The sequence below is a fragment of the Ascaphus truei genome, chromosome 4 (genome assembly GCF_040206685.1).
Source record: "Ascaphus truei isolate aAscTru1 chromosome 4, aAscTru1.hap1, whole genome shotgun sequence".
NCBI lineage: Eukaryota > Metazoa > Chordata > Amphibia > Anura > Ascaphidae > Ascaphus > Ascaphus truei.
Genome location: NC_134486.1, coordinates 157,216,630 through 157,235,718, shown reverse-complemented (window position 1 = coordinate 157,235,718; position 19,089 = coordinate 157,216,630). Strand labels below are relative to the sequence as shown.

The 19,089-nt window shown below is 44.1% G+C and overlaps 1 pseudogene; it reads left to right on the top strand.

Annotated features, from left to right (window-relative positions):
- LOC142492336 (HEAT repeat-containing protein 5B-like) overlaps positions 1–17,498 on the top strand; it is a 42,397-nt pseudogene extending 24,899 nt beyond the window's left edge.
- Positions 17,499–19,089: the final 1,591 nt, after the last annotated feature.

Here is a 19,089-nt window from a genome sequence, read left to right as displayed (position 1 = left end):
AGTACTGTACAGTGTTTTACAATGCTGTGCTTCCTTAGGCCGTGCGTATAGTGCCCGCGACCGGCGACATCACCCATCATAGCTAGCGAAAGTTATATGCTCCCGGGCATTTGATTTGTTCAGGGGCTGTCACATGAGGTGACAGCCCTTAAAAATCAAATATTCCCGGCTTCCAAAGTCTGCTCCGTCGCATTGCCGCTCTCGCGCTTACTATAAGCGCACGCGGCGGCGGCAGCAATGTGTTTGTTTTTGGGTGGCATCGCCGGCACTATACGCACGGCCTTACTCAGGTCCTTGATCAGCTTGGCTTGCACGCACTCCCTCAGTCACGCACACACTCCCTCTGTCACACAATCTCTCACGCACTCCCTCAGTCACACAATCTCTCACGCACTCCCTCAGTCACACAATCTCTCACGCACTCCCTCAGTCACACAATCTCTCACGCACTCCCTCAGTCACACAATCTCTCACGCACTCCCTCAGTCACACAATCTCTCACGCACTCCCTCAGTCACACAATCTCTCACGCACTCCCTCAGTCACACAATCTCTCACGCACTCCCTCAGTCACACAATCTCTCACGCACTCCCTCAGTCACACAATCTCTCACGCACTCTCACTCAGTCACGCATGCACACGCACTTAGTCACGCACGCACTCTGTCACGCACGCACGTGCACTCCGACACAGACACACGCACGCACTCAGACACAGACACACGTGCAGACACACGTGCAGACACACGTGCAGACACACGCGCAGACACACGCGCAGACACACGCGCAGACACACGCGCAGACACACGCGCAGACACGCGCAGACACACACACGCAGACAGACACACACACGCAGACAGACACACACACGCAGACAGACACACACACGCAGACAGACACACACACACACACACACACACACACACTCAGACACACACACACACACACACTCAGACACACACACACACACACACACTCAGACACACACACACACACACACTCAGACACACACACACACACACACTCAGACAGACACACACACACACTCAGACAGACACACACACACTCAGACAGACACACACACACTCAGACAGACACACACACACTCAGACAGACACACACACACTCAGACAGACACACACACACTCAGACAGACACACACACTCAGATAGACACACACACACTCAGACACACATACACTCAGATAGACACACACACACTCAGATAGACACACTCAGACACTCAGGCAGACACACACACTCAGACACACACACACACACACTCAGACAGACACACACACTCAGACAGACACACACACACACAGACACACACACACACACACACACACACAGACAGACACAGAAACACACACAGACAGACACAGAAACACACACACACAGACACAGAAACACACACACACAGACAGACACACACACAAGCACAGAATGCAGTAGAAGAGCACCTCCTCCTCCTCCCCGTAGCCTGTAACTCACATGCAAAGTTCCATTCTACAGCAGCAGCAGGCTAGAGCGAGCTCTGAGGAGGGAGGAGGGAGGAGGGAGGAGGAGAGCGGAGGGAGAAAAGCCAGGAGCTGCAGTGCGGGCGGAATCACTGCTATAGCAGCTGATTGATGGTGCGCCCGATCTCCCCGTTCCCCCTGCCATCTGGCCCCGTTCCCCCTTACCCCTTACCTGCACTCCCACTCAGTTAGGGACCACAATGAAGGAGGTTGCAGTATTGATGAGAGGTGCGCACGCACGCACGCCGCCCCCTGGTGTCCGTACTCACGAAGCATGCGTACGTACAAAGGGGTATGGTGTAACTAAAAATAAATGTACGTACTTGCGAGTGTACGTAAAGCGGGTGTACGTAAAACGGGGTATGCCTGTATTTATATGTGTATATACCGTACTCGTTCAGCCTAATAGACATTACTGAAACTTGGCTAACGCCACCTGTTACTATCTCACCTGCTGCACTGTCTTACAGTGGCCTTTCCTTTAGTCATACCCCTGACCAGGGAGCAGACATGGTGGAGGAGGCCTTCTTCTCTCTCATTGATGCACTTTCCAAGTAATACCCCCTTGTCCTTCCCTCTCGTTACCCTCATTTGAAAAAAATACTCCCCTGTCTCTCCGTATTGCAGACAATTTTGTTGCCTGGCTTCCACACCTGCTCATTCCTGACTTCCTCACTCATTCTAGCAGACTTTAATATTCCTATTGATAACCCTAATACTCCAGCTTCCTCTTATTTCCTCTTTGACCTCATTCTTTGGTCTCTGAGCGGTTGTCCAGCTCTGCTTCACATTGTGATGGTTACTTGCTTAATATTATGTTCTGTCGTCTCTGTTCCCTCACTAAATGTCAATGGAGGAAATCACTCTCTAAAGCTGATTTATGCACCGCAAATTAATTCTCTTTGCCTGTAATTCTGCCCAAATCCTTTCTAAACAAAACTACTTTTACTCTCACATATCTACTATCCACCAATTCACAATGTCTGTTTTCAACTTTCAACTCTCTTTGTCCTTCCACCCAAGGTCCCACTTCTGGCCTTATAGCTCAAGATCTAGCTAACCACTTTAGAGATGAAATCAACGCTATTCGACACGACTTTGTCAAGCCACATCCACACCAGTTACCAAGGAGAAAGTCTCCCATCTTCTCCCCTCACCCCCCCCTCTACAATTTTCTCTCTCAATCCTCTCATCTCCTGACCTCTCCTCTTTCATTCCAATTGTGTGTAACTGTTTTTCTGCTATTTGCTCGTGGATGTCCCATTATCATCTCTAACCTAACATGTCAAAAACAGAGCTTATCAGTTCCCTTCCTTCTAACCCTACATCTGTACCTAATTTCTCAATTGAATTGTAAGTCTCCACTATACTTTGTAGACTCCAAGCTAGATGCACGGGTGTCATTTTTGTACTCCTCCCTCACCCCTCACAATCGGTACCTCGCCAAATTTTGTTTCCATTTCTGCAATATTGCCAATCTACATCCCTTCCTCACCTTTCTGACCTAATTTCCAAGTTATTTCTCAAATGCAATCTACTTTGTGCTCATGTTCTAGGTCTCTTCACTTCCATGGCAACTAAACCCATGCTAAGCAATCCAACACATGCTATTATGCACTGCAGCAGTTTAGTGAAGGTTATTCTGGTTCCTGAGTATTACTGTTGCCAATCTGTATACTGTATGAAGTCCGTCTCATTATTTTGATTTTGTTGTTGCAGATGGTTGTCAGCATAGCCGAAGACTTGTTACGCACTGCTTCACAAAATAGCAGACTATCGTTACAACGCACGCAGGCTGGATGGCTATTGCTTGGAGCTCTAATGACATTAGGTACGTACGCTGCTCTGCATCTTCTCTGTACCCTTCCTGTTTGAGAGATGCACAAAGTAGAAACCAAGCACAAGGAATACCTGCCTTTGGCTGGGGTTCATCGGGGTATCGCACCCCAATCCGTTGGTAATTGCATCACAGCCGGATGAATCACTGTCTTGCTATGTAACTCATTTCTATGGCAAAAGTTGAATTTCTGTAACTTGGAATAATAGAAAAGGATAATGGAAAAGTGTGCATCGCTCATAGGCGCTTTTTGGGAACAGAGTAGTTGGGTTAGTGATAATATAATGTGGTGCCTGATCCATAAACCTACTTCCTTTGGATTTATCATCAAGCTAACACTCTCTCTCAGAACCTGAATAGATGGGCTGCTGTAAGCTGAGTACTGCACTGGTTATACCGTCTAAAGCTCCCTCTTATTTAGCTCCCCATAGTCCCCGCATTTTTACAAATAAATGTGAGTGTTGTGAGTACTTGTTTGTTTTTGTTCTTCTCTGTAGTAAAAGCTTGTCATATCCTTGCCAAACATACATGGAGACAAGTCTTGTCTGCTCACATCCTTTCCGTTCACAGTCCATTGCTATAGTCCCTATGGCTTCTCACCAATTTCTTGTCTCAAACTTACACAGGCCCCTCAGTTGTGCGATACCATCTCCCTAAGATGCTTCTGCTTTGGCGAAATGTGTTTCCTCGTTCCTTAAAAGAGTTGGAGGCAGAGAAAGCCAGAGGAGACTCTTTTACTTGGCAGGTGACTCTGGAAGGTCGCGCTGGAGCTCTCTGTGGTAAGAAGCAGGATGGTACACCCCCGATTTCCTTATTGGTGCAGTCCGACTTAGGAATAAAAATGAATTGATGTTTAATTGGGTAATTCTATAGTTCAACGTTTTAGTAGCCGCATTGGTGCTGGAGAAGTGTAAATGTGTTGTAGGCTGTGATACCTTTTTTAGTGGAAAAACAGAGTCCTCCATAGATGAAATTATAGTGTACAGAGCTTTCGAAACTTCAAAAGTTTATTTTTCTAGTGTACAATGAAAATTAAACCTCTGTACACTAACTTAATCTATGAAAAACTCTTTGTCCGCTAAAAGGTATCACAGCCTAATATGGGTCTAGTCTGAGTAATAAAAAATAAATAAAAAAATAGACCTGTATTTAAATATGTAAGCATTGTAAGCTGTTCGGGGAAAGGACTCCTTTTCCTAATGTCTACTTTTATTCCTATCATGTATCTTATTATGATGTCAGGTGTATTACTACTGCAAAGCGCTATGTACTTGGATGGGCGCTATAAAGATGTATGCATGTGTGTGTGTATATATGTATGTGTATACAGGCATACCCCGTTTTACATACACTCGCTTTACGTACACTCGCAAGTACGTACATTTTTTTTTAATTGCACCTTACCCCCTGTGTACGTACGCGTGCTTCGCGAGTACGGACACCAGGGGGCGGCGTGTGCGTGCTGTGGCGGTGTGCCCTCTCTTCCTCTCCCCGGCTCTTCCTTCACCTGGCTCCCCCAGCCCTTCCGTTCCCCGGCTCCCCCAGCTCTTCTGTTCCCCGGTTCATCCTCTCCCCGGCTCTTCCAATCACCTTCCCCTCTTCCTGGCTATTCCGATCACCCCCCGCCCCCCTCCCTCTTTCCCTGGCTCTTCCGGTCACCTTACCCTCTCCCTGGCTATTCCAATTACTCCCCCCCCCCCCTCGGTTCTTCCGATCACTCCCCCGAGCCCCCCCGGTTCTTCCGATTACTCCCCCCCCCCCCCCCCTCGGTTCTTCCGATCACTCCCCCGAGCCCCCCCGGTTCTTCCGATTACTCCCCCCCCCCCTCGGTTCTTCCGATCACTCCCCCGAGCCCGCTCAGAGCCGCGCTCTAGCGTGCGTGTGCCGCCTCTGACTGCCATGCTTCTGCCGCCCGCAACCTGCACGCTGCTTGAGGTAGGGAAAGAAAGGGAGGAGGGACATGCAGGGGGTGGTGTGATGTGAGGGACATGGGGGGGTGATATGAGGGACATGGGGTGGGGGGGGTGATGTGAGGGACATCGGGGGGGGTGATGTGAGGGACATGCAAGTGGGGGGTGATGTGAGGTACATGCAGGTGGGGGGGGATGTGAGACATGCAGGTGGGGGTGATGTGTGAGGGACATGCAGGTGGGGGGTGATGTGAGGTACATGCAGGTGGGTGAGGGGGGGATGTGAGACATGCAGTGGGGGGTGATGTGTGAGGGACATGCAGGTGGGGGGTGATGTGAGGTACATGCAGGTGGGGGGGGGATGTGAGACATGCAGGTGGGGGGTGATGTGTGAGGGACATGCAGGTGGGGGGTGATGTAAGGGACATGCAGGTGGGTGGTGATGTGAGGTACATGCAGGTGGGGGGTGATGTGTGAGGGACATGCAGGTGGGGGGTGATGTGAGGGACATGCAAGTGGGGGGTGATGTGAGGTACATGCAGGTGGGGGGTGATGTGAGGGAGATGCAGGTGGGAAGTGATATGAGGGAGATGCAGGGGGGGTGATATGAGGGAGATGCAGGGGGGGGGTGATATGAGGGAGATGCAGGGGGGATGATATGAGGGAGATGCAGGGGGGGTGATATGAGGGAGATGCAGGGGGGGTGATATGAGGGAGATGCAGGGGGATGATATGAGGGTGGTAATATGAGGGAGATGCAGGGGGGGGTTGATATGAGGGAGATGCAGGGGGGGTGATATGAGGGAGATGCAGGGGGAGGTGATATGAGGGAGATGCAGGGTTAGGTGATATGAGGGAGATGCAGGGGGAGGTGATATGAGGGAGATGCAGGGGGAGGTGATATGAGGGAGATGCAGGGGGAGGTGATATGAGGGAGATGCAGGGGGAGGTGATATGAGGGAGATGCAGGGGAGGTGATATGAGGAAGATGCAGGGGGAGGTGATATGAGGGAGATGCAGGGGAGGTGATATGAGGGAGATGCAGGGGGAGGTGATATGAGGGAGATGCAGGGGGGGTGATATGAGGGAGATGCAGGGGGGGTGATATGAGGGAGATGCAGGGGGAGGTGATATGAGGGAGATGCAGGGGGGGTGATATGAGGGAGATGCAGGGGGGGGGTGATATGAGGGAGATGCAGGGGAGGGTGATATGAGGGGTGCTGGAGGAGATATGATTTTACCCGTGCGGCCTGATTTTTTAAAAATATTTATAGGGGGGGGGTCTTTTAAAAATGTATTGAGGCGGTGTGGGTCTTTTAAAAATGTATTGGCGGGGGCATTTTTAATATGTATTGGCGGGGGCATTTTTAATATGTACTGTATTGGCGGGGTGGGGTTACATGTATTTAGAGGGATGGGTTTTTTTGGTATGTATTTTGTGGGGGCACTAGTAAGAAAAAATTAGCTGACATTAAAGATTTTCTTTCTATAAAGCCTACTGTATTTATTTTGGTTACAAATGCATTATTGACATTAGTTATGCATATATATGATGTCTGCAGAACAGTACATGCATCGTAAAGTGGAAAAAAAATAGTGCTTCACTTTAAGTACATTTTCACTTTACATACATGCTCCGGTCCCATTGCGTATGTTAAAGCGGGGTATGCCTGTATGTGTATATATATATATATATATATATGTGTATATGTGTATATATATGTGTATATGTATGTATATATGTGTGTATAAATGTATAGTATACACATTGTTTTGTGTATTATACACACGTTTTTTTAATTTCAGTAATGTTTCAGTTGGATCTATAAATGCCATTAATTAAATGTTTTCCATTTGTACAGCAGACTAAATCATGAATCATCTATGTTAATATATTTTGATGAAACATTGACTTTTTTTCAAGCTATGCAGAGTTTTGTTGCTCACTGCCCTGAGCTGCTCACTGAGGATGTGATCAGGAAGTTGATGACACCCATTGAATGTGCCATGACCATGATGTCACAGTAAGTAATTGGGGCATGGCTGCATAAAATGCTTAAGTTATGCAGTTTAATTAGTCTTTACATCTAAATCTCATTTAAATCAGGAACCTGCACCAGTGAATTTGTATTTATTTTTTTTGCGTGCTTGTAATTGGAACCAGGGAAATTTGGTGGAAAAGACAAATAGTTGGTAACTACTACAGATGCAGCGGCCATTATCCGAACATTTACCTGGGTACATTTTGTGTTGTGCCGCGTGTAGGCTGCGATATATTCACAAGTTTTGCCGCTGCAAACGGCCCATCGGATAAACACAGCAGGGGTCCCTGCTGTGTGAATCCTGCCGGGATCTGCCTCTCTGTAATAGACGCGCAGTAAGAGGCTGAATCAGTCACTAACTGCGCACCTCTCATAGGCGATCACGGGGGGTTTATTTAATTTTAAACATTACAGTATCGTAGCAGGGGGTCTCCGGAGCTGAAACGCATTGGTTTCAAGTCCGGGGATCCCCTGCTTCCCGAGATACAGGCCCCGTTATAGGGTGCCGGTATCTCCTATGCATGGAAATGTCCCGATCACGTGACGCGAGACATTTACATGCATAAGAGATACCGGCACCCCATAACGGGGCCTGTATCTTGGGAAGTAGGGTGTCCCCGGACTTGAAATCAATGCGGTTCAGCTCCAGAGACCCCCTGCTACATTACTGTAATGTTTAAAATTAAATAAACCCCCCGCGATCGCCTGTGAGAGGCGCGCACTGTGAGTGTGACTGATTCAGCCTATCTCTTACTGTGCGTCTATTACAGAAAGGCAGACCCTGGTAGGACTCACACAGCAGGGACCCCTGCTGTGTTAATCCGATGGGCCATTATAGTCTGCCCGGCAAAACTTGTGCGGATCACGGTGAGATCTCGAAATCCATTTCGAGATTTGTTCGAATAACGGCCGCTGCATCTATACTTCAGTGTAACAAGCTAATGAAACTCTGTTTTCCAAATAGTGGAGTGTTTCACTGATGTCAGAACTACTGACTAGATCAGCGGTGCGCAAACTGTGGGGCGCGACCCCCAGGGGGGGCGCGACACTGCCGACGGGGGGCGCGGGGTTTACAGAGGCCCCGCGCGCTTCCCGAAGGCACTTAAATTAAGTGCCGGGGGAGCTGCAGGGCCTCTGTAAACCTAACTTACCGTGGCTCCGGCGGCTTCCTCCCTGCAGCGCCATGGCAACGCGGCGTCAAAATGACGCTGCGGGGTCATGTGACGTCACGTTGCTATGGCAACGTGACGTCATTACGCCGGAGCGCGGGTAAGTTGGGGTTGGGGGGGGCGCGGGAGTGAGGGGACAGCCGTCGGGGGCGCAAGGGAAAAAAGTTTGCGCCCCCCTGGACTAGATTGCATTTTATTATAAATGCTACCCTCTCACACTGCTTGAATATAGAATATACCATTCTGTTTTTATTGATCACCGCCTGTAACATTATAAAGTAAATATATTAATGAGCAATTTTTGAACTGCAGACCATTCCAAATATATATTGTCCCTGAAACTGAAGTTACATTGCTATCGGAAAATATAGGTCTATTCACACTACTAAACTGGGTGAAAAAAGCTTTTAGGAGATTATTTTAATTAAATTATTGGCACCAATCACAAGTTAGTGTCATTTTTTTTCCCCCTTCTATTCTTTTCTAAATGACAAAAGTAGTTTTGAAATGACCTGTGTGGCTGATAATACTGTGATGTCACCAATGTTTGTTTACATCTGATATGTGGTCACAATACACATGTGTTACCAGAGGCACACAGGTGTGCTCCACTATTATTTTATAGAATATATTATTTTGCCACATCCGCATATAATTGGTTAGAAGAGAAAAGTATTCTTGTTCGTACTGTGTGTCCTGCAAAGTGTTTTTAGGCGTTTGGAAAAAATGGGTTAGGTTAAACCAGTAGTTCACAGCCATACTGTATCCCTAAGGAACCACAGATACAACAGATATATTTACTAACTAGTTTTCTGCCATGCGGAAGACTAGTTGGTTCTGTTCATGTGTGCACAACAACAGATTTCTACCTACCCTCTTAATAATGGAGTCACCTACCACCAAAGACTTTTTTGTTCTGAGTATCCTGTCCTCTGTGCTGGATGAACAATTCCCCGGGCTGCTAAAGGAATCGGTCTCCCCAGCCTTGCCATTCCTGCCATGACACACCTAATATCTTCACTCAATCTGGCAAATCTATTGGGATCTGTCAACTCAGAACTGGCCTGCCTCTCCCTATTGCCCCTGCTTCTTCTTCTGTTACCCAGCTACCTACCTGTTCCTCACTCACAGCTCCACCATCTGCAACACTAGTCCCAGCTAGGGCTTGCTTTGTGAGCACTAAACTCTGTTAAAGATTGTCAATGGCCCTCAATGTTGCAAATTGCCTCTTCAGATTAGCAATCTGAGACGCCAAAGAAACCACCTGCTCACACTTGCCACCGCTGTATGGTCCCTGGAACAGCTGCTCCAAGGGACCAGTACACTGTTTTTTTTTGTTTTGTTTTTTTTTAACCCGATTGTGCCAGTCACATCTGAATGAATTTGGTGTAAATATTATTAGAATACAATCTGATGCTACTGGAAGCTTGGTCCAGCTACTGTGCCTTGAAGACAGAGTTACGAACCAATGAATGAAACTGTTGAAGCTGTGCTCAAACATCTAATAAACCTGTTGACTATTCAAGATAGTTTAGATTTTTTTTTATTTGTAGTTGCAATAAGAGAGCCTGGTTCGGTATAAACTGTCCTTCTGAAATCATTTATTGTGTTTAATGCAAACTTTTTATTTCCCCTCTTGATTTAACTCTATAGCATCCTTTCTGTAATTAAAGCACATGGGACACATCTAAAGGCAAGTGCTGCAATGGTCCGTCTGAGGCTGTATGACATTTTGGCTTTGTTGCCCCCCAAGACGTATGAAGGTAAAGATAACCTCTTAATGTTCTCTTTTTTTAAGAATGGCTAAGTTGATATAGAAAACTTGGTGGACTTCTAGCTCCAGGATCTTAACTGGGAACAACAATGTTTTTGAGCCTCAGGAAGAAACAATAAAATGTGACAAGATTCTCGTATTGGAATTGTCATTCTCAACTTCTTGTTTTTGACCTTGGTATTCACGAATAAAGGTCCCTACCCCTCTCCTCTCCCCCCCCCCCCCCCAGTTCTCACATCCTGTGTGATAGGAACATAGAATGAGCCTCTAATTTGTATCTGCAATGGTATTTTGTTTTAATTTATTAACAGTTTTCTTATCTCTTCTAAATATTCATGTATACCTAAATATCCATTCTTTTGTATAGGAAACTTCAACGTGCTTCTTCGTGAGCTAGTGGCAGAGTTCACCTTAACCGACAACTCTTCCAATACCACCACATCCCTCCTCCGCTCTCTGTGTCACTATGATGACAGTGTGCTGCTTGGCTCGTGGCTGCAGGAGACTGACCACAAATCCATTGAAGATCAGGTATGGGATTGATGTGGAGTGACAAACAATATTTCTCACCCCCCTCCCCTCCCCCTACAAAAGGTAGCGAATGATCTTGATTGTTGCATGATCAGTGTGGTCCCAAATTGAACGAACCAAGTTAAAGCTGGGTGATGCCTTCACAAAACAATCGTACCGAAATGAGTGTTAAATTATTTTTGTAAGCTTATTGTGAAAAGGCACTGTCGCTGAAAGTGTATGATGGGGTTTACTACCCTTATCTCTGCTTACATTTCCAGTTTCCCAGTTTGTCATTTGACTCAGTGGGCATGTATAATTCTGGTTATTTTACCCCTGTGATGGAACAGACCAGATTGGGTCATCCCCCTTTCAGCGTTCGTATTTTAGAATTCTTTATAATTATTCCTATTCTTTCGCCCTCATTGGGCGAGCTGCTCACGTGACGCATCAGTGAGCAGCTATATCAAATTTGGTTGTCTCGCCAAGCAGGTAAGCGCCACGCTCGCTCACGCTGGCCACACACATTGCAGCAATGTGTTTCATCGCGGCCAGCGGGAGCGCCCGCTCAGCGCCACCCTGGACAAGGCCTAAGACTTGTCTTTGGCTTGTTTCTTGTAAGGTCAGTCTTATTTTTCCCAGTTGGCTGTACAGCTTCCATCTTAAGACCAGAGAATTGTTTTCTCATTGGTTGGTACAGTACTCGCAACCTTCAAGGGGGGGGAGGGGGCAGAGAGGGTTTATGGGGGATTGTGACACAGATGTTTTATTCTGTTGCTGCTTTTATTAATTGATATTTGCATGTTGTGCAGCTCCAGCCCAACAGTGCATCTGGAAGTGGGGCTTTAGAACATGACCCTTCCTCAATATATCTGCGCATCCCAGCCGGAGAAGCTGGCCTGGCCCCCTCCCGCTAGGAGTGTCTGTGATCGATGCTTCTGTGGCTCTCTTTGGGGTGGTGTTCCCTCACGTGTCATCCAAGCACAGGTCAGTGTGGCATTTCAATTTGCGGCAGCAAATTGGGAAGCAGTTGCTAAAGCAACTGGGTCACTTTCATGTGAGTGTTACTGAAGGCAGAGTTTCTGCAAAGGAGACGTCCTAGCAAAATGTGATGCTAGTTCAAGCTCTAAACCAGGGGTGCGCAAACTGGGGGGTGCGCCCCCTAGGGGGGACGTCGTGTTTACACAGGCCCAGTGCTTCCCCGAATGCATTTAAATTAAATGCTAGGGGGCCGCACAAGGCCTCTGTAAATTCCCTTACCTTGATTTGGCTTCCAGCAATATGACTCGATGGCAACCCGGCGTCAAATGACGCTGTGGGGTCACGTGACGTTGTGTTGCTATGGCAACATGACGTCACATGACTCTGCTTCGTCATTTTTGATGCCGGAGCCGAGTGGGAGGAGGGTGGGGGGGCGCGAGCAGGGGGGGAGATCAGGCCTATTCTCCGTTCTGGAAGAACATTTAGAGCATCAATTTAAAAACATAATTTCTTGTTGTATTTCAAAAAAAAATCTCTCTTGCCGTTGAATTTTAATATTGTTTTATTTTAATGTTCTGTGTTTTTGTTTTGTTTTTAAACAATACCTTTTGCAGTTTTTTTTTTCCTGCAATGTTGACACGTTCAAATTTGCTCCTACTTTGCGTTCAGCTATGTAACTCTTAACATTGGCATTTATAAAACAAAGCCCAGTTACTAAATATATATATATATTTCTCAAAAGAATTGGTGTGCACACCTCTAACACCTCCAAATTACACGTGAGAATAATATAACATGTAATAGTGCTCCTAGTAGGTGCTGCTTATTATCTAAGGTCCCACAAGATCCTCAAGAGAGAAATATAAAGAGAAATGACAGAAGCGCAAATAACTAGGAAAAAGATATACATACTAAATAAATAGTAAAAAGGGAAAATGAAGACTATCTTCGACTACTAGGTCGAAATCAGAGGTGAATGTCCAATTCAATGAACAGAGAAGAAAACCGGTCCTGAAAATTAATAATAGCACAATATGGTGAAGTACTGTAAAAAAAAGGTTTACTACCCAAAAATAAAATGCCACTTACAATCTGGCAGAGTAAAATCGCACTGTGAGCAACATCCCAATACAGCAATCTGCTCCATGTCGGCTAACGCCGCTTGTTCGGATGGTAAGTAGTCTCTGGTCACACAGCACGCTCTGTCGATTCAGACCACCTAGTCACCAGTCGATTAAGTTAGGGGGCGTGACGGGGCCTGTGCATTGGAGTTGATGCAACTACAGACACAGCTGTGAGGTTTCCACTCCAATGCACAGGCGCCGTCACTCCCCCTGATGTAATCGACTGGTGACGAGGTGGTACGCACAACTTCAGCTTGCCCCGGTGCCGGGAAACAATTACTCTTGCTACATCTGTATAATGTGGTCTCCTTTTTCATTACTTGGCCATTTTGTTCAGCTGCTGCTGCAATTCCTGCTTTCTCATTGTGCCTACGGGTAGTAATAATAAATGATGGATATGAAAAGAATGGTCTGTTTAGTGTCGAATTTTGCTGTGTAAGACCCATTGCAACAAGTTGCTGTTGGGTTTTTGTGTTTATTACAGGCTGCAAATGTTGGATAATTTTGCTGAATGTGTCAAGCAAGCTAAAGGAGTTCGCCAGCAGGCTGTGCAGCTGAATATTTTCACAGCTGTGCTTAGTGCACTAAAGGTAGGGACAATACCATACTGATAAATAACATGTAAAATGTACATATGTTTATCACCTCTCTCTGTGATGCACAGAGGATATTTCAAGAATGTAAGGTTTTCTTTGAGGCTTACAGCTCATAACCTGTGTATCGTCTACATACTTTCAATCTATACATTTTATTTCACTTTTAGTGGCAATCAGTGATACCCCTAGGTTAAGCTCCCATTCTAGATCAACATACAAACAGGAAGGGTCTTGAACGTACAGCAGCGGCAGCTCTTATTCGAGCAAATGCCGCTGGCTGAATGAGGCTGGGAAGCGGGTAGCCGCGGCGCGTGGCGGCGCACTGTGACGTCACGGTCACAAGCGCGCCCGGCTTCCCCGTCTTCCCCGGCTTCCCCAGGCTTCCCCGACACCCCTGGAGTTCAAATCTAGGTAAGCGGGGGTGCGGGGAAGCAGAGGGGCAGAGTAGAAGCCGGGTTCGGGGTGTCTTTGGGGGGGTAATTGCGCGCGATGTGGAGGGGGGTTGCGTGGGGGAAACGCGGCGGCGCGCGTTTCTGACTGGCGGCAGCTGGGGTAGATCCCGGCATGCTGCCGGCATTTACTCGAATAAAAGATGTCGCTACTGTAAATGGAAAACTCCTCTGCACAATCCACAGGAATAATGAGGGAGCAGTGTATTTTTTTAAGTTCCAAATTATTTTCAATCTTTTTTACAGGCCTACAGAAGTAGCCAGTGTAACATCACCCGGCAGCAGGAAATCTCTCCATGGGGGATCCATCAAAAACAAAAAAGTTACCACCACCCTCCCCCCACACACAGAGAGCCATAGCTTTTATGGAGCAACAGCATTTTGCTTTTCTTCGTCCGGCTCTGGCGACAGTCTGGCTACATCTGTACAACAGATGAACAAATGGATAGATATTTCGTTATCACAATAATTTAAACTCGTACTGACACAATGATTATATTGTAACATTACATGCAGTAAAATTGGCTAATTTAAAATTACTATTTTTACTAACATGATACCAGTTTAATTGTTATTGATTATATTGAAACATACCTTACCCACATGTAGGACAAAGATAGGGCGGCACTCTGTATTTCTCAGACAGTAAAAAAATTGTTTCCTCATGAGTACATCACAAAGGATTTCAGAATTTTTCCACTAGGCTGTGACAACTGTGCTGAATAGCATAAAAGAGAAATGTATTCATGCATCCTTAAAATCGATCAAGAAACTTCTCAACAGGTTTCAATGCGCATTGTCAGTGGATGTCCGGTTGCTACAAATATCACATGATATTTATTGTCAAAATGTCAAGAGCTAAAAAAAAATTATGTTTTGATTTTTGTTTTGGTTGTAAAATATTTTCGTGTTTTGGTTTGACAAAAATTCCATTTGGACCGTGTCCATCCTTAGTATATACAGATGTAGTAAAGTTTATTGCATTAAAGTGGGATATTCTGCGTTATAGTGTGATATGGTATCAGCAGGAGCAATTAAATCTTCTACATCTGTTCTAACCTGGGTGGATTTTTTAACAGGATGACAAGATCCTAAATGAACAACGCACACATTTTTACAGATGACGTTAGAAATTTTAGCGGAAGCAACAAAAAATGTAGTAATAAAGTTCAAATGTATTGAATTATGAGATGATACTTTGTCAGGGCTCCCTGCTTTTGGTCCATCCAATTGAGAAAATATACTGTATACGGGAGATCGGTTTGTAAGGTTTATTTCCCATCTGAGAAATACAGAGTAACATCGTCATATTTGCACTGCAAGTGGGTAAGGTTAGTTTGGTATGACCATGAGCATTATACTACTATGAATCTGCACTGCTCCTTGCCTGAACTGTTAAAGCACAATTTTCAGCATAGAGATCATTAATATTTTTTGGCTGGTTTGCATATGGTACATTAGTAGTTTGCCCATATTCTAGATAAAAATGAAAGCAACAATATTGCAGTTTGAAGATACACTAAGGCCTTGGGAAATGGGAATTGTAACTTAAATAATAAAGCCTGCTCTATTAAAAAAGTTATCTCAACCGGTTACGGTATCAAGAAGAGTTTATGGAAATATATGTAACATTGCAAGAGGCAAGTTGCGGTTTGCATGGTAATTTAATTTTGAATAGCTTACTTTTACTATATGTGCGCTACCTGAAAGATACATTAGTATGTACTTTTGTTTTCAACTACAGCCTAAATTAACTCAAATTAGACCTGTGATACCATAAAGAATTCAAATGATCCTTTCAGCACATGTGATATCAAGTATCTGGTGAGCTGTACCAATCTCCAGCAAAGTGAAGAGTAATTCAAATAGTTATTCTGTTTTTTGTCAACTTTTTAAATATATGTTATTGTTTATGTTCTCTAGACGGCATAGACATGCATCATATGAGGTGTTTGAGTCTGGAATTCATTATGCCTGGGAACTATATTAGTATCTCGTTATTGTGAACTTATTTTGCTTTACCTTTATCAGCGTATGTGATTGAGAGGAGATAAGAAGTAGAAATATGTGAAAGTTGGAGGATTTTTGAAATTCATCAAAAGCATCAATTATGAATATCTTACTTAGAAAGCATCTTGACACCAACTTTCACAAGAAAGTTTTTCTGCCAGTTCTGTGGTGGCATATAATGTATCTCCATTTGCTTGATATACTGTATCTCCATATGCTTCCTATACTGTACCTCAATGTGTTTCATATACTGTGCCTTCATGATCTTCATATACTGTATCTCCATATGCTTCATATACTGTATCTCCATGTACTTAATAATTATACCTCCATGGGCTTCTGATTCTATACAGTATCTCATTGTGCTTCCCATACGGTACCTTCAAGTGCTTCCAATATTGTACATTATGTTCTTCCTATAGTGTACCTCCATATGCTTCCTATACTGTACCTCCATGTGCTTAGTATACTGTACCAACATGTACTTCCTATACTGTACCTCCATGTTCTTCATATACTGTACCTCCATGTGCTTCCTGTACCGCTCCTGCATGTACTTCCTATACTGTATTTCCATGTGCTTTATATGCCCCAAACCCACCTTAGCAAACTTGACACCCTCTACAATTCAATTTGTCATTTCGTTCTCCAATGCAACTACAACACACATCACTGCGAAATGCTCAAAGAACTAGATTGGTCATCACTCGAGTCTAGGCGCAAAGTTCACCTTTTCTGTCTTGCCTTCAAATACTTTCTGGTCAAGCTATCTATGTGAACAAGCTCCTCACCCCTACCACATGCAGCACTTATCATCTGAGATCAGACTCCAAAAGACTGTTCATGGTCCCAAGGCTCAACAAAGTATCCGGCCGCACCTCCTTCTCTTACCGTGCACCCCAAAACTGGAAAAACATACTGGAGACTCTCACATTCGCCAGTCTAAGTTCTTTCAAAACTAAGGCTGTCTCACATTTTAATCTGGTCTGTAACTGTTACATAAGCTTATAATATACATCTTCTCTAACTGTGCATGCAATCTATTGTACAGTATATAATGTATACCCTGTTCATTTATGTAACTGTATTTGTAACCATGTATTATTTGTCATATTAACTATGTCCAGGACATACTTGAAAACGAGAGGTAACTCTCAATGTATTACTTCCTGGTAAAACATTTTATAAATAAATAAATAAAATAATACAGTGCAGTACATCCATATTCTTTATATGCTGTACCTCCATGTGGTTCCTATACTGTAACTCCATGTGGTTCCTTACAGCACCTCCCATGTGCGTCATATACTGTACCTCCATGTGCTTCCTATACTGCTCCTCCATGTATTTCCATGTGCTTCAAATACTGTACATACATTTATTTATTTATTTATTTATGGGAAAGGGTACTATGTTTTTCCCCACCAATCTAATGAATCGTTTTATGATCATTGTGTTCTACCTTTGGCACCCTGGCATAAATATACTTTATTGATGTTTCCCAGCAATCTGCATTCAAGTTTACTCAAATTAAATACATAAAACATACACAATGTGAAATAAAATTGTAAATTAAATCAGTGGGTTTTGACCTTATGATTTTTTGTTTTTTTTACATTGTTATGTTAAAGCTTGGGTTATGTCGAGATGTAAAAAATGATGGTCTTTAATATGGGCATTTTTTTTAGTTGATTTTTGACAATGGAGAAATTACACAATCTGTCTGATTCATTAGTAAATGATTTGCAGATCCCCATAGTTTAAAATCCCTGCTCAGATATACTGAATTATTATACTGACTATATTTAGGAACTTTACGCAAGAAAAACATTTCTGACTAATACTTGATAACAGTATACATTCCAAATTTACATATAACAAACTCAAATAATTATTAAAAAAAAAAAAAAAAAAAAAAAAACAACACTTGGGTATTAACCCGTTGAGTACCGAGTCTCCTGAACCGCAGCACTATTGAATCTGCATGTGTCCCATAAAGCTTGGAGCTGACACCACTGATATATAAGCCATACAGTCATTAGTGAGGAAAGCAGTGATAATGCAGGCAGTGGGCTGGTCAATCCATAGAGATACAGCGGAGCCTCTTCAAAGAAAAGACCCCAAAGTAAATCACAGTGCGGTGCCAAGTAGCCTCACAACTGCTTAAAACATAACTGCATGTATTATTGTGTACTCACGACACCCGTTCTGCACTGTAGCTACAAGAACGCTCCGGTGGCCATCTCTGCTCCTCGTGGTGTCGGCGTGCTCCTATCCGGAAATGACGTGTAAAAGGGAGGATTTGGTAACCGTGGTCACAGCACTCCACACAACCAACGCTTGGAAAATTCAAAAAACTTTATTAAGCTCCACAGTGAGCATACATAGTAATAATAGTAATAATAATAATATACAACGCTTTTCTGTTACAGGCTTGTTACACTGATTGCAACACTTGTATCTATACAAGTGAGCATACATAGTAATAATAGTAATAATAATAATATACAACGCTTTTCTGTTACAGGCTTGTTACACTGATTGCAACACTTGTATCTATACGAGTCTGAGGGAAGGGATAACACCTTTGAAAGTGACACAGTCCCAGGAGTTGCTATTTGGTTATGAGCATAGACCATTTAACACCACGTTACTATATACAGTGCGATACTTATATTTATCTGTGTAGTGCTGTCAACATTGTGTACTACTAAGTCTGATACAGCTACCTTATTTTTGCCTACGCAGTATGCATTTGATACTATGTGTTTAGTTCATGAGCATCATATGTCCTAAATAACACGCAGGAGTCTATGGGGTTAACCTCCCTTATATGTTCCATAGGAGATTACTAGCTTTACTATTATCCCTATCTTTGACTCCCTTCGCTCCTCCGAGGGGTCAGTTCATAGCCATATTTTATCCATTTGAGTGTAATTATTAAATTTAAAGATGTATTAAAACTTTTTTGTTTTTTGCGCCGTTTTCGATTTTAGTTTCAGGTATAGGGGATTCTTAACCTTATAGCCCTAGAAACATACACCATTGGTTTAGAGTGCAGTTATAGGGGTACCATTTGAACTTCTTTGTTCACTCTTTCTAATATTGACCTCATACCTCTTTGCACCTAACGTTTTATGGACCTACGGTATAATAGGTGAGCAGTTC